Here is a 6,322-nt window from a genome sequence, read left to right as displayed (position 1 = left end):
GATGCGATGCCTTCACTAATTTCCATAAAAGGCAAAAAAAAAACGAGATTTTAAAATTTCCGTTTTGAAAGATAGTGAGAAAAAGGGAATGCTGGTGCCATCTTGAGCCCGCCCTGGTGCGCAGCCCAGCCAAGGTTTGCGCACCAAGGTGCCCACCCTGGCGAAGGTGCGCGCCCGGGCAATTAACCCAACTTCCAACTTCGCGCGCGCCAGGGTGGGAGCGCACCCAACAACCGGGCCTGGGAAGAGCCAATGCGAGAAACCCCACCAAACTCTCTGACAAAAAAAGAGGGGGCGCTCCAGTAACCCCGCTTCGGAGCGCACCCTGGGCAAACCCAGCCAAGGTGCCCACCCCGGCCAAGGTGCAGGCGAGGTGCGCACCCGGGGCAAACCGGGCTCCGACAACGTGCACGCCGCACCTTGGAGCACACTTCGTAGCGCTCCCGGGTGCGCACCTCAGAGCACACCAAGGTGGGCAGCGAGGTGCGCACCTTTGATGCGCTGCCTTCACTAATTTCCAGAAAAGGCAAAAAAAAAAGGAGATTTTAAAATTTCCGTTTTGAAAGATAGTGAAAAAAACGGAACGCGCGTGCCATCTTGAGCCCGCCCTGGTGCGCAGCCCAGGTAAGGTGCCACCCTGGCAAAGGTGCGCACCCGGGCAATTAACCCTACTTCCGACTTCGTGCGCGCCAGGGTGGCAACCGGGCCTCGGAAGAGCCAATGCGAGAAACCCCACCAAACGCTCCGACAAAAAAAGAGGCGGCGCTCCAATAACCCCGCTTCGGAGCGCAGCCGGGGCAAACCAAGCCAAGGTGCCCACCCCGACGAAGGTGCACGCGAGGTGCGCACCCGGGGCAAACCGGGCTCCGACAACGTGCACGCAGCACCTTGGAGCACACTTCGAAGCACTCCCGGGTGCCCACCGGCGTTGCGCACCGTGGTGGGCAGCGAGGTGCGCACCTTTGATGCGCTGCCTTCACTAATTTCCAGAAAAAGGCAAAAAAAAATGAGATTTTAAAATTTCCGTTTTGAAAGATAGTGAAAAAAAAGGAACGCGGGTGCCATCTTGAGCCCGCCCTGGTGCGCAGCCCAGGCAAGGCATGCGCACCAAGGTGCCCACCCGAGGTGCACACCCGGGGCAAACCGGGCTCCGACTTCGTGCAGGCCGCACCTTGGAGCACACTTCGGAGCGCTCCTTGGTGCGCACCATGGTGCCCACCAGGGCGCACCCGAGGCAAACCGGGCTCCGACTTCGTGCACGCCGCACCTTGGAGCACACATCGGAGCGCTCCCAGGTTCGCACCAGCGTTGCGCACCTTTGATGCGCTGCCTTCACTAATTTCCAGAAAAGGCAAAAAAAAACGATATTTTAAAATTTCCGTTCTGAAAGATAGTGAAAAAAACGGAACGCGGGTGCCATCTTGAGCCCTTCCTGATGCGCAGCCCAGGCAAGTTGTGCGCACCAAGGTGCCCACCCTGGCGGAGGTGCGCGCCCGGGGCAAACCGGGCTCCGACTTCGTGCACTGCATGGTGCCCACCAAGGCGCGCAACCCAGCCAAGGTGCCCACCGCAGCGAAGGTGCACGCGAGGTGCGCACCCGAGGTGCACACCCGGGGCAAACCGGGCTCCGACTTCGTGCACGCCGCACCTTGGAGCACACTTCAGAGCGCTCCTTGGTACGCACCAGGGCGCGCAACCCAGCCAAGGTGCTCACCCCGGCGAAGGTGCACGCGAGGTGCGCACCCGGGGCAAACCGGGCTCGGACTTCGTGCACGCCGCACCTTGGAGCACACATCGGAGCGCTCCCGGGTTCGCACCAGCATTGCGCACCTTTGATGCGCTGCCTTCACTAATTTCCAGAAAAGGCAAAAAAAAGAAAAAAATGAGATTTTAAAATTTCCGTTTTGAAAGATAGTGAAAAAAACGGAACGCGGGTGCCATCTTGAGCCCGCCCTGGTGTGCAGCCCAGGCAAGTTGTGCGCACCAAGGCACCCACCCTGGCCAAGGTGGGTCACGGGGTGGGTCCTAGGGTGGGTAACGGGGTGGGTACTAAGGTGCGTGCCAAGGTGGGTCATAGGGTGGGTGCCAAGGTGGGCACCAGGGTGGGTGTGCACCAACCCTAGCCAGGGTAGGTCACGGGGTGGTTGTCGGGGTGGGCGTCAAGGAGCCAAGGTGGGTGGCAAGTAGCCAAGTTGCGTGCCAAGGTGGGTGTCGGGGTGGGTGCCAAGGATCCAAGGTGGGTGCCAAGGAACCAAGGTGGGTGTCTGGGTGGGTGCCGAGGTGGGAGCCAGGGTGGGTCCCAAGGTGAGTGCAAAGGTGGGTGCCAGGGTCAAGGTGAGTGCCAATGTGGGTTCCAAGGTGCCAGGGTCAGGGTGAGTGCCAATGTGGGTTCAAAGGTGCTAAGTTGGGTGCGAGGTTGGGTGCGAGGGTGGGTGGGTGCCAAGGTGTGCTAGGTGGAAGCCCGGGTGGGTCGGCATCCCATGGGTGTCGAGTTGGGTGCCTGATGGGTGCTTCTTGTCAAGTTTTAGTCGTCGGGACTCATTTCGAGCCTTAGAGGTCGTTTCTTGTCCGGTTGCCCTGTCTTCGACCTGGGAACCCAATTTTGGTCCTCGGGTCCCATTTTTTTTTGTCTCGCATCCCACTTTTGGCCTGTGGCCTTTTCGGGGTCGATTCTCGTTTTGGGCATCAGAGCATGTTTCTTCTCCTAAAACCCAATATTTGTTTATTAAGTCTCGGAACACATTTTTGTTCTCGTGGACCCATCATGGGTCTTGGAACGCATTTGTGGTCCTTGGGTCCCATTTTGCATCCCGAAACTTGTGTTTTGGTGCTTGATCCCTATTTTGGGTGCCCACCTTGCACCAAGTGCGCACCCGGGGCAAACCGAGCGCCTTGGTGCACCGGGGCAAGATCGAGCGTGCACCCGAGGCGCCCCGAACATGCACCAAGGTGCACTCGGCCCACATGTGAGCGCAGGTCGTTGCGCCCGAGGTGGTGTGTGGGCACCGCGTTGCAGACGGGACACTGCACGCACACGACGCCCCCTACAGGTGCACGCACGTAGGCCGGGCCGGGTGCACACCCGACGCCCTAGCAAGGTGCGCGCACCCGGGCAGGGCTCACACTTGGCGAACGGGGCGCACTTCGCGAGGGAGGGTGTGCACCTCGACGGGGGTGGGTGGCCGGGGTGGATTCGCACGTGGGTCGCGGTTTGCTAAGTACACACTGCGACAAGCTCATAACGGGTGCGATCATACCAGCGTTAGTGCACCGGATCCCATCAGAACTCCGCAGTTAAGCGCGCTTGGGCCGGAGTAGTACTGGGATGGGTGACCTCCCGGGAAGTCCCGGTGTTGCACCCTTTTTTAGTTTTTCGCCGGGCATCGCAATGCTATTTGAATAAACCTTTTGCCCGTTTGCGTTCTCGTCGGGGCCGGGCCGGGCCGGGGTGCGCTGCCCGCACTACCGCGCGCGCGGGGGCGACACCGAGCGCGCACCCGAGGCGCCCCGAGCACACAGGCCACGGTGCAACCCGGGCGTTGTGCGCGCACCCCGGTGCGCCCGAGGTGCTGCGCGCGCACCCAGGTGAAATCGGTGTGCACCTCGGCCAGTGCGCGCTCGGTCGAGTCGCGCACGTTGGCCAAGGTGCACGGTGATGTTTCTTACTCTAAGGTTCCGCACCAGACGCCCGGGACAGGTGAGCGAAGCTGGGCGGGGCCGGGTGCGCGGCCGGGGCAGGTGCACGCAGCTGGAGAGAGCTTTGGAGCACACTTCGGAGCGCACCAATGATGCGCTCCATTCAAAAGTTTCCTGAAAAGGCAAAAAAAGTTGAGATTATAGAATTTCCCACTTGAGAGATTGTAAAAAAAAAAAATTTAAAATGAAGGAAACGCGGGTGCCAAGGTGTGCGCAGCCCAGCCAAGGTGTGCGCACCAAGGCGCCCACCCTGGCGAAGGTGCACGCAAGGTGCGCACCCGAGGCAAACCGGACAATTAACCCAACTTTCGACTTCGCGCGCACCTTGGAGCGCACTTCGGAGCGCTCCTTGGTGCGCACCAATCTTGGGCACCTCGGAGTGCACCATGGCGCCCACCAAGGTGCGCACCCGGGGCAAACCGAGCTCCGACTTCGTGCGCACCTTGGAGCGCACGAAAGGTGCGCACCATGGCGCCCACCAAGGTGCGCAGCCCAGCCAAGGCGTGCGCATCAAGGTGCGCACCCTGGCGAAGGTGCGCACCCGGGGCAAACCGAGCTCCGACTTCGTGCGCACCTTGGAGCGCACAAAAGGTGCGCAACCCAGCCAAGGTGTGCGCACCCCGGTCAAACCGAGCTCCGAATCGTGCGCACCAGAGGTGCACGCCATCGTGCGCACCTTGGAGCACACTTCGGAGCCCTCCTTGGTGCGCGCCGATGTTGCGCACCTCGGAGCGCACCCGGGGAAAACAATGCAATTAACCCGACTTTCGACTTCGTGGGCACCTCGGAGCGCTCTCGGGTTCGCACCTCGGAGCACACCGAGGTGCGCACCTTTGATGCGCTGCCTTCACCAATTTCCAGAAAAGGCAAGAAAACATTGAGAAGGTGTGCGCACCGAGGTGCCCACCCTGGCGAAGGTGCACGCGAGGTGCGCACCCGGGGCAAACCGGGCTCCGACTTCGTGCACGCCGCACCTTGGAGCACACTTCGGAGCGCTCCTTGGTGCGCACCAGGGCGCGCAACCCAGCCGAGGTGCCCACCCCGGCGAAGGTGCACGCGAGGTGCGCACCCGGGGCAAACCGGGCTCCGACTTCGTGCACGCCATGGTGCCCACCGCGGCGAAGGTGCACGCGAGGTGCGCACCCGGGGCAAACCGGGCTCCGACTTCGTGCACGCCGCACCTTGGAGCACACTTCGGAGCGCTCCTTGGTGCGCACCATGGTGCCCACCAGGGCGCGCAACCCCGCCGAAGGTGCACGCGAGGTGCGCACCCGGGGCAAACCGGGCTCCGACTTCGTGCACGCCGCACCTTGGAGCACACTTCGGAGCGCTCCTTGGTGCGCACCATGGTGCCCACCAGGGCGCGCAACCCCGCCGAAGGTGCACGCGAGGTGCGCACCCGGGGCAAACCGGGCTCCGACTTCGTGCACGCCGCACCTTGGAGCACACTTCGGAGCGCTCCTTGGTGCGCACCAGGGCGCGCAACCCAGCCGAGGTGCCCACCCCGGCGAAGGTGCGTACCCGGGGCAAACCGGGCTCCGACTTCGTGCACGCCGCACCTTGGAGCACACTTCGGAGCGCTCCTTGGTGCGCACCATGGTGCCCACCAGGCCGCGCAACCCAGCCAAGGTGTGCGCACCAAGGTGCACGCGAGGTGCGCACCCGGGGCAAACCGGGGTCCGACTTCGTGCACGCCGCACCTTGGAGCACACATCGGGGCGCTCCCGGGTTCGCACCGGCGTTGCGCACCGTGGTGGGCACCTCGGAGCACACCAAGGTGGGCAGCGAGGTGCGCACCTTTGATGCGATGCCTTCACTAATTTCCATAAAAGGCAAAAAAAAAACGAGATTTTAAAATTTCCGTTTTGAAAGATAGTGAGAAAAAGGGAATGCTGGTGCCATCTTGAGCCCGCCCTGGTGCGCAGCCCAGCCAAGGTGTGCGCACCAAGGTGCCCACCCTGGCGAAGGTGCGCGCCCGGGCAATTAACCCAACTTCCAACTTCGCGCGCGCCAGGGTGGGAGCGCACCCAACAACCGGGCCTGGGAAGAGCCAATGCGAGAAACCCCACCAAACGCTCTGACAAAAAAAGAGGGGGCGCTCCAGTAACCCCGCTTCGGAGCGCACCCTGGGCAAACCCAGCCAAGGTGCCCACCCCGGCCAAGGTGCAGGCGAGGTGCGCACCCGGGGCAAACCGGGCTCCGACAACGTGCACGCCGCACCTTGGAGCACACTTCGTAGCGCTCCCGGGTGCGCACCTCAGAGCACACCAAGGTGGGCAGCGAGGTGCGCACCTTTGATGCGCTGCCTTCACTAATTTCCAGAAAAGGCAAAAAAAAAAGGAGATTTTAAAATTTCCGTTTTGAAAGATAGTGAAAAAAACGGAACGCGCGTGCCATCTTGAGCCCGCCCTGGTGCGCAGCCCAGGTAAGGTGCCCACCCTGGCAAAGGTGCGCACCCGGGCAATTAACCCTACTTCCGACTTCGTGCGCGCTAGGGTGGCAACCGGGCCTCGGAAGAGCCAATGCGAGAAACCCCACCAAACGCTCCGACAAAAAAAGAGGCGGCGCTCCAATAACCCCGCTTCGGAGCGCAGCCGGGGCAAACCCAGCCAAGGTGCCCACCCCG

General features: G+C 62.0%; 1 non-coding gene across 1 annotated transcript; it reads left to right on the top strand.

The window, feature by feature from the left end:
* The first annotated feature begins 3,243 nt into the window (after positions 1 to 3,243).
* Positions 3,244 to 3,362, top strand: LOC131873272 (5S ribosomal RNA). Its single transcript, XR_009371258.1, has one exon. It is a non-coding gene; the product is annotated as a 5S ribosomal RNA (ribosomal RNA).
* The last annotated feature ends 2,960 nt before the right edge of the window (positions 3,363 to 6,322 follow it).

This window comes from Cryptomeria japonica, unplaced genomic scaffold (assembly GCF_030272615.1).
Source record: "Cryptomeria japonica unplaced genomic scaffold, Sugi_1.0 HiC_scaffold_1370, whole genome shotgun sequence".
In the NCBI taxonomy this organism is placed as follows: domain Eukaryota; kingdom Viridiplantae; phylum Streptophyta; class Pinopsida; order Cupressales; family Cupressaceae; genus Cryptomeria; species Cryptomeria japonica.
The sequence above is the reverse complement of the archived record's forward strand: the minus strand, read 5'-3'. Positions and strand labels throughout refer to the sequence as shown.